This window comes from Myodes glareolus, chromosome 11 (genome assembly GCF_982192425.1).
Source record: "Myodes glareolus chromosome 11, mMyoGla1.1, whole genome shotgun sequence".
In the NCBI taxonomy this organism is placed as follows: domain Eukaryota; kingdom Metazoa; phylum Chordata; class Mammalia; order Rodentia; family Cricetidae; genus Myodes; species Myodes glareolus.
In genome coordinates this window covers 18571759-18584598 of record NC_142036.1, presented here as the reverse complement: position 1 = coordinate 18584598, position 12840 = coordinate 18571759, and the positions used below count along the sequence as shown (strand labels likewise).

The 12840-nt window shown below is 46.8% G+C and overlaps 1 long non-coding RNA gene across 1 annotated transcript; it reads left to right on the top strand.

Moving 5' to 3' along the window:
* Positions 1–2317: 2317 nt before the first annotated feature.
* Positions 2318–5475, top strand: LOC148120446 (uncharacterized). The gene is made up of 2 exons (XR_015739198.1): positions 2318–2955; positions 3472–5475. It is a non-coding gene; the product is annotated as an uncharacterized LOC148120446 (long non-coding RNA).
* Positions 5476–12840: the final 7365 nt, after the last annotated feature.

Below are 12840 nucleotides of genomic sequence, written 5' to 3'. Positions count from 1 at the left end.
AGATGGCGAGGCTCGACTCTTGACCCCATAGTCTGCACTCAGGAGATAAGGTTTCAATGTCCTATTCTAGGCTGGTATCGGGTGCTGGATCAATCCTTGACAGCGTAGTCTGTGGCCTGGTGCTAGTCTATCTCAGAATATAGGGCCTTTGGACTCGGCTTTTCGGGTGATCGAGTCTCGGGAGACAAGGCTTTTAGTTCTCTACTCTCGAGATAGCAAAGCATTCTGTCTGCTCTCAAGTCAGAAGACAAAGCTTTGTTCTTGGGATGGTAAAGCGCTCTGTCTGCGTTCAGAAAGGCAGTGTATCTTGTCTGTTCTCGGAAGACAGACCTTCAATGTCCACTCTCAGGAAATGAGGCTTTGCATTCGGGATGCAAGGCATAAAATGTCTGTTTTCAGGAGGTGAAGCTTTGTACTCGGGAGACAAAGCATTAAATGTTTAGACAAGGTGTTAAGTATTTCTGCTTTTCGGGAGGCAGGCTTAGAGGATCTCTTTTTCCACGAGGCTGGATGCCCAAGCCATTGTGAGAAGTGAGATGACTACCCTGCTTCTGCCCTTTCTATTTATGCTAGTTTGAAACTGCCATTCATTTGATTCTTCTGATAACCAGGTGTCTTAGTTTATCAGTATCGACTGGCCACAGAAGGGTGGGGGTCCCTCTTGTGTGGCAAGATTACTTCGTTACGATTGCTGGGTGAAGCCTCCCCATCTGACAGGGCCAGATGGGTGTGGCAGCCTTTAAGCAGGCAAATGTTCTCTTAATATTGCACCTTAGTAATTTTCCACACCACACACAAGAAATGCTTTTACACTACACCAAGTTTCATTCATTCTTATTCTATAAATTTCCTGTTCTATCTACACTACAGATTTCCCTTTATTTATTCATCCAGAGGAATCTGTTTCCATGCTCATTACAATTTAGGACTTGTTTCTAGTTCATTCAAGGTTATTGTGCTTCAGACTCAAACAAAGATCCCACCTAGTTGTAAATCAGAGTTCTGATCTCTCAAGGCTATTGTCTGCTAGTTGCCAGACTTTGTGCTCCTGAAATAGGGAAGTAGTTGGTTCCACGTAAAACAAAAGTCTAAGGATCTGACTAAGTTCCAGTTTCCTTTATGGAGATAACTTGGGATTCCACCCAGGGAGTGGTTTGCCTACAGGGTGTTTGGTCTAGGGCGTAAGTCTAGGGCATGAGCAATAAATGTGGCCCCTGACTTTTAATTTGTATGTTAATGCAGTCTTCTGTTTTATTCCTAAGTTTTGGGGTCAGGGGTATTAACCAGTTGGAAATTAAATGTGGGCAAATTTTCAGTACTCACTGAAAGATTCCCTCCCGACACTATCCTATGTGTTTCTGTGTTTTGTTATTTTTGTTCGCATCTTCATAATCTTTACTATATTTCTAAATTCCCATGCCTCCACTCTGGAAGCGGGTATTTTTGTCGATGCTGGCCACCGAGAGCACGACTGCCGCTGCTCATGTGAGAAATAGCAGCATGCTGAACAGGGTACAGGGCTTGTGTCGAGTTTTTTGGGAAGTGGGTGGTGTTTGGCTGGAACCTCCAGCTCACTCCTACGTGATCCGGGAAGCCCCATTCCTCTCTCTCTCCAAACCCCACCAACCCAGAGAATCTCTGAACAAAGGGAAGGCACCAAAAAGCCCAGTTCTCAAATTTTGGTGGCTATGGTAGCTCCTCCACAGAAGTTGCCAGCAGTTCAATTCCCTGCCTAAGCATTCCAGCTTTTGACCATACTTGGGCACAAACCCAGCTTACGGTCCAGGCCTTCTGGAAGAACAGCCAGTGATCTTAACCTCTAAGCCATCTCTCTAGCCCCTTTATCTACAATTTAAAAAATAATTTTACTACATTTTTATTTATTTAATGGGGGTGGGGTGTGCGTGTTGTGATACATGTGTGGAGGTGGAAGACAACTTGTAGGAGTCAGTTTCTCTCCTCCCAGAGGTGTCCCCTGGGGATGGAACTCAGTCATCGGCTTCATGGTAAGCATTCTTACTGCTATGCCATCTCACTAGCCCCTTTCAAGCTTTTTAACAGAATCAAGGATCATTGAATACTTTTTCTCATTTTATTTTGTTTGTTTATTTGTTTTGAGACAGAATCTCTCCATCTAGATCTGGCTGTCCTGGGTAGGCCAGGTCAGCCTTGAACTTATGGTGAGCCACCTTCTTCTGCCTCTCAAGTTCTGGAATTAAAGGCATGTACAACCACTCCTAGCTTATTTTTTTTTTAATTTCAGTGTATTATGGTTTTTGTTTTTGTTTGTTTGTTTCATGTAGCATAGGCTAGACTCCAGTGTGTACCTGAGGATGGCTTTGAATTTTTGCTCTCCTGCATCTATCTCCTGAGTGTTGGGTTTGTAGGTGCATCCACTGTTATTCTTTTGGTTTGGTCCCTTTAAGGGGCAAGCCACGCCCACTCCCAGCGACTTCTGACCTCCTGGTCACCATCTTAACCTCTTCTGTCCCCATCTCTCGGCGTGTGCACACGTGTCTCTCTCTGTCTCTATGTTTTTATGTCTCTATGTTTCTCTATCTCTGTCTCTCTACCTCTTCTTTAAGTAATAAATGTTTAGCTTTATGTATAGTCTTATGTTTATTTACTCCACCATCCACCTGCCTGACTCGTCCGGCCACACGGCGGGACCAGCATGCCACCCTGGAGATCTTGCAGGGACCCACAGCTGTCCTTGTCGGACTAGTGTCTGCTCTGTGAGCCTGCCGGGACACCCCAACATCAACATTAAACAACAACATTGGTGCCGTGGACTAAAGAGATTCACCTGCCCAGGGCCAGTCCCGGCTTCGGGTATTGTCTGGGACTCTGAGCACCAATTTCCAGGATTGAATCGGGACTGAGGACTTTTTCAACATCGACCCACATGTTCCATCTGCCTGGAGTCATTCCTACAAACAACACCGGCTTCTAATTGTGAGTTTTCCCACTCCAGCCAGCTTAACTGAGTCTTTTAACCCAGGATTGACCGTTTTTCCCACTGTTTTTAGGCTCAGGGCGGGAGGAACCTCGCCCCTTCGCTGGCGTTCATTACGGCTTGCATCCTCTGTTAAGCCCGTGCCTGGGACAGCTGGCCTGGCCAGCTCCCAGCACTCCCGCACCTGGGGACCCGGGGTTCCCAGCTCTCACTTTTCCTCCTTTTTTCATTCCTTTCTTTCTTTCCCTTTCATTCTCATGGTCGGCTCATGGACTGGTTGATACGGTTCAGCTGATAGCATCCGACATGTGTACCTCGGACGCCTGGACACATGTCTCGGATGTTCGCTGGCATCTCACCTAAACAGGGAGCCGTTCCTGCTGTAGGCTCAAGATGCCACGGTTTTTGCGGGTTTTTTCACGGTCTTGACCTGGGAAAGCAAGTCGTTCCAGCCTAAATATGCCTTACTTAAAATCCTCCACACTTATCCATCTTTAAATTGTCTGTTTGCGCAGGTTTTCACGATTCAAGACTCTGGATAGCAACCGCCCATGGCAGGTGGCCCCCAGCTTTTAACCTGCCAGCTTTTCCATTCCAGCCGTGACATGGTGCAGTTTTTTCGGTTCCAGCCTTTTGTCCCCCTCGGCAGCTTATGGTTCAGCATGGCGGCTCAACAGCAGGGCAGATAACACCTTCAGGTCACTCTTTATTAAGCTTAAAATCCTTACAACTCAAAAATTATAACTTTCCCCACAACACGTGATCACTGCCATGTTCACTGGGGTCAGGTAACTTTATTGCTATCTCGGCCGAGAGCCAGGTCACGTGACCAAGCTCTCCCATTCTTATGTATGTCCTGCCTTCCCCTCCCCCTCCCCCTCCTCGGTATTCACTGAAATCCTCTCGTTAACTCTGATTACAGGCGTTTTGCATAGTGACGCGCTTCTGATAGGGCACATCAGAAGCATGCACTTTGCCTAATTCCTGTTCAATCTTTCTATGTATAATAATTATTCATTACATCTCATTTCAGACTACAAAATCATAAGTCTCATATTTTAAACTGGTATGTACTTTTAACTCTCTTATATTTAATATTAAGCTGTTCTCTACCATTGTCAGTTCTGCCACTAATCTTAATGTTACAAACAGGTTTTTTTTCTTTTTTTCTGTCTTTTTATGAGTGTGGATCTTACCTGTAAAGAGTCAGTACAGTCAAGCTCAGACCCAACCTTCCAGACAGATTCTATACTGCAGCTATACCTAATAAACTGCCCTCAACTGCTCAGAGATTTGGGGAATGTGATATTTAAGTATTTAATTATTTAAAAAACTTTTCATAACAAAAAGAGACAGGTTGGCTCCTAGCAGCAAGCACTCTATTTCCTCCAAGAAGACAGAAGACAAACGGTCACAGAACAACGTCCATCTGAAGTTCGCTTTGACTGCCAAATGCTGACCATTGGGCAAAAACTGCCTTTCACCTAAACTAAAGACCTCCAGATGTGGACAAAATCACTGGAATCGACAGCCTAGCTGCCCGGGTAAGGTAGGCCTGTCTTCCTAGAGATTTCTCAGCCCACAGGGTCTTCTGAAACCTGACAGGCTCTGTGCTAAACAGCAAAGGTCAAATGCAACCTTCAGCAACCATGGAGGACCCAAAAGAGTAGCTCTGGGTGCCAACCAAGTAAGTTCTCTGTCATATTTTAATCAGTAACTCAAGTAAAATCTTATCCTTCTCAAAGATCTCTGACAGTTTGATAGCTGAGAGGTTTTGCCAGACTGCCTCACCAAATAAAAATACCTTTCATTGTACAAAAATGTGTCACAGCCATTATACAATACATATGTCTAAAATTTCTGTTTTTACAAACCCAAGGAGTTCTTATGAGTTCCAGGGAGCCAAATTAAAGAACCTACCATAAACAGGTCAGATACATACACCCCTCAATTCCCTGGTCCTAAAAAATTTTTTTCTTAATTTAACTTTGTCCTCTGTTCTGTTAATACCCTAACCAGGTACAAGGAACACCAGACATTTCCATGCCACAGACACCTGTCGGGAACAGAGACCAACTATGCCAAGATGTGACCAGCACCCAGCCTTCTCTTGGATCCTCCCCCCCAAAGACGACGCCCACAAATCAGCCGGAAGCAGTCTTGAGAATTCGCCGCCCCAATTCCTTCAAACTGTAATGTCTAACTGTAAGGAGCCACCTGAAGAAATCGCCATTATAAGATGGCGCGGGTGGTCCTGCAGCTTGGAGGTAAACAGATCCTTTGATGTTGCCGCGTGGGCACCCTCGGCCTGCATTTGCATAACTAAGACTTGCCCCCTAGCCCGAAGCCCCGGGCTTCAGCAGAATGGTATTCACCAATCAGGATCCGACCCCCTCCACCCTAGAAAAGCAGCTGGGCTTCTTTCTCTTTCGCTTTTCTCTCTCTCTCTTCTCCTTCTCTCTTTCACTCCTGCTCTCCCTTCAACCGAGTGGCTCCAATAAAGTGTGATCAGAGAAGAATCCTTGATTTCGTGGTCGTTCTTGCTTGCTGGTCGAGCAGCGTGCCACAACTGGTGCTGAAAACCCGGGACAACGGACAACACATCGGTCACCTCAGCGAAAGAGCTTGGATTCAGAGCTCTACACACTGGAGCGGCAACGTCAGAAAATCCTCCAGGTATAAAGAGGAGGATAGAGAAAAGTGCATTGAAAAAATTGCCAGGTAAAGGGGAAGTCCGCCTTAAGAGCGAGGTTATTGACCACGACCAAAGTGGGGTTTAATGACCACAAGAGTGGTGTTAATGTGACTGCTACAAGCAGGGTTAGTGTAAATGTGTACAGATGTATGTTATGTTGTTTGTGTTGTCTTTTGTGTACAGGATATGATGTTTTGGAAAAGGGGTTCTGTTTTCGTCTCCACAGAAAATGAGAGCCTAGGGGTGTATTTGAGATTTATATGGTTTGAATCACTGAGACCTCCTGAAATGTTGTAGTAACTACCCCTAAAAATGCAATGTCCCCATTCAGCAGGAAGTAGCCAGACAGACTGACAATGCCCAAATTCCCTAAAAGATTAAATGAGGTCCTTCCAGTGGTTACAGAGCAGCAAGCCTGCTTCCCTGAGTTCCGCTTCACTCCGTGCACCAGTTTGGGCTCAAAACGAATGCAGCTGCGGCTAGAAGGCAGCTGGAGCAGAGCTTTGCTAGATGGCTGTGGTGAAAGGCACATTGCGCCAGCCCAGTCGGTGCCTAGCCTGGCGGGTGCCACAGCAGTGCCAAGAATAAGAGCGGTGCCACAAGCTGCCAAACCAGAAGACTTGCAGTGTACCTGAAACTGTGAGGGGCTCTGAGGCTGAAATGGCTCCGGTTCCACTTGGCTATGCTACTTCAGGCAGGACTGGTCGTAATTATCATAATAAAAGTGCAATTAAGGTTTAGCCGCATTAAACAGGCAGTACCGTATTACATCTACATGGTGCAACTTAAGTTTTTAAGAACTGCTTAGCCTTTTAAGACGCTTGGTTTATCTAATGTTTCAGGATCCGCAGGGAGGTGGATGCAAAAAGCCCTTGGCTAATGTTGGCGGGAGGCAATGTGCCCCCATAAAGGTAACAATTTTAACAATTCTATCCAGTTGTGTAAGTGTTCACGTACTGGATCAGATAATTATTTTCTGCCCCTGGAAAAGTTCCAGGTGGAGCTGATTCTAAAAAATGTTTTGGGGCTGGCCATTCAGCCCAATTCAAAGGCCTGCTGCAATGGTACAGGCCAATAAAAAAAGAGTGTTTTGAGGTTGACTATTCAGCCCAATATTAAGGCCGGTTCTGATGGCGCAGGCCGGTAGGAGCTTAAAGACAGTAGGAGCTTAAAGATGCAGCCGACAGGTATCCTGTAGCTCTGCCCCTGCCCCTGAGCTGCAGGCCCCTGCCTCCGCGTCACCTCTCTGCATCGCCTCTGGCCACTGGGAGCCGTGCGGGCCCACGGAAAACTGAGGCGGGAGGGCGGAGGCGGCAACAGCGGGATGGGTGGTGGCACCAAGGGAGACAGAGAGGGGTTGTGCGGGAGCCACCGCGGCCGCCGGGTGCCGCGCGTCAGACAGGGAGGAGGAGCCGCGGCCACCAGGGATAGCTATTCACAGTCAGACAGAACCACTTACACGTTTTACAGTATATCCTGAGAAAGTCAGAGTCTGAGTCAGCATGAAGATTAAATCTTGTCTTTGGTCTGATTTATCTTTATTGTAACCATGTGCAAGGTGGAGGTTGGAGGTTGCGACATGACCTTAGGGCGGTCAATGCTCAGATGCAAGTCATGGGCCCAGCCCAACAGGGCCTCCCATTGCTTTTGGCAATACCAAAAAATTGGCCGGTAATGTCCTTGGACATCAAGGACTGTTTCTTTTCAATTCCCCTGTGCCCTCAGGACCAGGAGAGGTTTGCGTTTAAACAAAAAGGGGGAATAGCTGAAGCAACATCCCCCAGGGAAAGAATTTCCCTTGCACTCTTTACACTTAATTTTTTAATTCAAAACAATGCCGGAAAGACAGCAGCAGACAGGCATGCCCTGTATGAAAGCTTTACGGAGCAAGATTTGGTCATGTGAAAAGATGTATTGGTTAACAAATGGTACGGACCGGATCCGGTGATTTCCAGATCCAGGGGAGCGATTTGTGTCTTCCCTCAGAATCGTGAGGATCCAATCTGGGTGCCAGCAAGACTGACCAGAGAAGTGAAGGATGCCGCAAAGGATGAAGATTCGTGCGGAGGCAGCACGGATGACCCTATGGGCGGTGACAAGAGCAGCTGTTTCCCATTATCACTTTGAACAGCACCCGTGTGCAGCCTCTTACCTTTGAGTAATTTTCTAACTGGCTTTATTCTGCCTTTTCCTTCTTTAAGGAATGGGTGGGAGTAGGGATATTTTTGGCATGCTGCCTAGGTGGATGTGCAGTATGTCTGTGATTGGTGTGCCATCTGCAAGCCCAAATGAGTAGGGACAAGGTCATTATAGCACAGGCCTTGGCTGCCTTGGAGTGTGGATCCTCACCCCAGATTTGGCTTTCAGCCTTAAAGAGCTCGTAGGCAATATGCCATGCATAGCCTTTGCACCCTCTAGGGATCAGATAGTCCCACTGCACAGAGGAAGGTATGCATAGGCGAGGGTGTATGGATACAGCCCTTGCACTCCCAGGGAAAAATCTATCCCATTGCACGAGAAGGGTGTATCTGGGTTATTTCATTTCCCTCGATCGAGCCACACATCATGAGGGACCAGATTGGGAAATAGGTTTTACTTTATTGCTCTTAAAAACTAAAAGGGGGAACTGTAAGGAGCCACCTGAAGAAATCGCCATTGTAAGATGGCGCAGGTGGTCCTGCAGCTTGGAGGTAAACAGATCCTTTGATGTTGCCGCGTGGGCACCCTCGGCCTGCATTTGCATAACTAAGATTTGCCCCCTAGCCCGAAGCCCCGGGCTTCAGCAGAATGGTATTCACCAATCAGGATCCGACCCCCTCCACCCTAGAAAAGCAGCTGCCGCTTGGGCTTCTTTCTCTTTCGCTTTTCTCTCTCTCTCTTCTCCTTCTCTCTTTCGCTCCTGCTCTCCCTTCAACTGAGTGGCTCCAATAAAGTGTGATCAGAGAAGAATCCTTGATTTCGTGGTAGTTCTTGCTTGCTGGTCGAGCAGCGTGCCACATCTAACCTTCTACTTTTTATTATAAAAAGGATCCGGGAATGTTATTCTTTTGGCTTGGTCCCTTTAAGGGGCAAGCCACGCCCACTCCCAGCGACTTCTGACCTCCTGGTCACCATCTTAACCTCTTCTGTCCCCATCTCTTGGCGCGTGCACACGTGTCTCTCTCTGTCTCTATGTTTTCATGTTTCTATGTCTCTCTATCTCTGTCTCTCTGCCTCTTCTTTAAGTAATAAATGTTTAGCTTTATGTATAGTCTTATCTTTATTTACTCCGCCATCCACCCGCCTGACTCGCCCGGCCACATGGCGGGACCAGCCTGCCACCCTGGAGATCTTGCAGGGACCCACAGCTGTCCTTGTCGGACTAGCAGCTACTCTGCGAGCCTGCCAGGAAATATGCCAACATTAATCAACAGCATCCACTACACCAGTTCGTACAGTATTATGGATGGAAAGGGTGGACTTTGTGCATGCTGGGCAGGCCTCCCACAAACTGGACTACATCCCCAATCCCTGAAAGATAATTTTTATTGCTTCAGTTTACATAAATGGTGTTTTGTCTGCGTGCATATCTGTGTAGCATGTGTATGCTTAAATGATCATGAAGGTCAGATAAGAGCATCAGATGTCCCTGGATCTGGAGTTACAGATCTAGAGTTGTGAGTCACATAGTGGGTGCTGGCGGTCAAACCTTAGCCTCTATCATAGCAGCCAAGTGGGTGCTGGCGATCAAACCTCAACCTCTGCCATAGCAGCCAAGTGGGTGCTGGCGATCAAACTTTAGCCTCTGTCATAGCAGCCATGTGGGTGTGATAGACCTGGATAAATCCAGGCACCCACCTAGCAGGAAAAAATAGAGCCAAAAATCTAAAAAGGGAGTTTCCCCCTTGTGATTATCACTGGTATTTTTGGGATACTCTGTTTCAGGAACTAGCTGATTATAATCTTGAGAATAATCTTGAGAAACAGGGAGTTGCCCCCTTGTGATCATCACTGGATTTTTTAAATTTTCTATGACGCCCTCCCTACCCCCTTCGGATTACTGGGCTGTGGTTTCCTCCTTTAAAAACCCCTTCTCCTAGTTACTCGGGGTCAATCTCGGCCCCAGTGCACTGGGTCCTGTCTTGTCCTCATGTGATTGCAGCAAGGACAGTCTCTCATGAGTTACTGGGGGGGGGGGGGTTGTGTTATCCCGAGACTTGAGTGAGAGTCTCCCCACTGGGGGTCTTTCAGGTGCTGGTGATCAAACATTAGCCCTCTGTCATAGAAGCCAATCCTTTAGCCTTGAGTCATCTCTCCAGCCCCCTTTGAAATCTTTTAAGTGAGTGCATTATAGTTCTAGTTAAATAAGACTTGAGTGACTTGGCTTTCTACATCAGGTAAAAGTGGAATACACTGGGCTGGAGAAATAGTTCAGAGGTTAGGAGCACTGACTGTTCTTCCAAAGGTTCTGAGTTCAAGTCCCAGCAACACATGGTGGTTCACAACCATAATGAGATCTAGTGGCCTCTTCTGGCCTGCGGGTATACATGCAGGCAAAACACTGTTTATATAATCAATAAATATTTAAAAAAAACACTTATGGCCAGTGGTGCTGTGTTTTTCAAAAGTTGTGATAACTAAAAATATTGCAAACCTCTAAAATTTCTTCAAAACTCAACACTTCTACATAACCGTGACTCAAATTTTATGTTTGCAAAATACATCTTTGATGTGCATGATTCCTTTCAGATTTAAGCCCTCTAGAATGCAAATCACAACACACAGTGAGGGGCGGAGAGATGTTGAGAGTACATGCTGATCTTGCAGAGGACCTGAGTTCTATCACCCACACCCATGTCTGATGTCAAAAACACCTGCACTTGTGTGCACGCCCTCTCCACAGACATACACATAGTTAGAAATAAAGTTTAAATACATAAGAAAAATCTCACAGTAAGAGAGCCTGCCATGTAGGCCTGATGAGCTGAGTTCAATTCCTAGAATCCATACAGTGGGCAATGAGTAATCATTGGTGACATGGCCTGATAACAAAGTTACGGTGTCTTCCCCCACAGTCAGAGCTGAGCTGTACAGCATTTCTGGCAACACTGGAAATCAAGATAAGACCTGAATTTCTAGATCATGGTAAATATCACTTCTTAGGTGTAGACTGAAACTCTACTCACATCAGCAGATAAGACCAATTTATGGCTAGGTGGGTGTAGCCAGGCATGTTTTTCCTGAGCTTTAGGAAAATGGGGCCTGCTAATGTATAACTCCCTCAAATGCAACCTTGCATGACAAAGTTGATAGGTAGTCAGGGATCAGGGTAAATTTGAATTTCAAAACAAAAACAGAGCTGTGCAGTGGTGGGGGCACCCTTTTAACCTGAACACTGGTGGTGGGGAGGGAGGAGGAGTTCTGTGAGTACAAGGCCAGCCTGTTCCACATAGCAACATAGCAAGTTCCAGCCAACCTGGTCTACACAATGAGAGCCTATCTTTTTTTTTTAAAGGTTTTCCTTCAGAGAACTATAAACAGTGCCATAACTGACTAGGACTTAGTGTTACACACTTAATCACCTCTATCAATTTTCTACTTAGCCCATCAAATTCTTTTCTGTGTTGAAAAACAAAACAAAAAAACTTTAAAACTTTGTATTTTGTGCTATCAGAAATAATTATTTTCTTTCCAAATAAAAGAATTAAGATCAGCTGGCATTCATGGTCCTGGGAGATACCCTGCACACTTCCAGAGAAGAGAAGCCAGTGAACTCTGCGACCTACAGCAGCAACCTGCCTGCAGGATACACTGGGCAGCAGTAGCACAAGCCTTATCAGATTGACAATAATGTTTTTTTTAAATATTTATTTATTTTTATGTGCACTGGTGTTTTGCCTGTGTGTATGTCTGTGTGAGGGTACCAGATCCCCTAGAACTGGAGTTACAGACAGTTGTAAGCTGCCAGGCGGGTGCTGGGAATTGAACCCAGGTCCTCTGGAAGAGCAGCCAGTGCTCTTAACCACTGAGCCATCTCTCTAATCCCAACACTTTTTTTAATTGAATTTAAGGCCCACTCCATGAGCTAGAACCACAACTGACACGGCTAAAGTGGCCAAGAGCTGCCGGGTGGTGGCGACTGTAAGGATTCAGGCGTCTGTGCTGACCTGACCTTGGGATGCACATCCTCACCTGTAGCCACCAAGAGCACCTCCTGTACACATTCACTGTGTTCCCCTTTAAAAGGGCCCTGCCCACCTCCCATCTCTCTTCCTCTCCGTCTCTGACTCACTCTCTCCTCTTCTGCCACTCCTATCCCCAGAAGCGTGTCCATCCTCTCCCTTCCCCCATTTTCTCATTTACTTTTCCCCAATAAAAACCCCTCCACCTGAGTTCTGTCGCCTGGCATCTTTCTCTCTTGCGCCTGGCATCTTTCTCTCTTGCGCTGTTTTCCCTAAATTACAACAGTGGTGTAGCCTTTAATCCCAGCGCTTGGGAGGCAGAGGCAGGTGGATCTCTGTGAGTTCAAGGTCAGCCTGGTAAACAGAGCTAATTCTGCACAGCCAGGACTACACAGAGAAACCTTGTCTCAAAAAGACCTGGGGGTTGGGGGAAGAGCCTGAGACTACATAGGTCATGGGTGTAATGGTCTGTCCTATCCCTTTAAGAGACAAGCCAGGCCCACTCCCTCCCCTGTCTGCCAAGGCAAGCTGATCTTCAGCTTCCAGCCTGAGTCCCTTCCTTTTTGTTTCCCTCTCAAAGAGGCAGCTTCTGTCTCTCCACTTCTCCCCTTCCCCCTCTGCTTCTATCTATCTATCTATCTATCTATCTATCTATCTATCTATCTATCTATCTATCTATCTATCTATATATCCCCTCTTCTCCCCTTTCCCCTCCATAACCCACTAAATAAATATCCAACCTCACTCTACATGGCATGCTTGCACACTGAGTGGCTCCCTGCCTGGGATCAGTCACCTTCGAAGACCTGCAGCATGATCTTGTGGTGTGCCCATCTGTCTGTCTCTCCTCGTGGGACTGGCTGCCCTGTCAAAGTCTCTCACCCACCACATGGCTCACTGCCTGGGACTTGCTGCCCCCATGGCCTACTGCAGCCACTTGGGGAACTGTGCTGTCCCTGTGTGGGACTGCCCATCGCCTGCCATCACTTTGGGGACCTGCGGTGTGGTCTCAGGACCTGCTGCTGGCT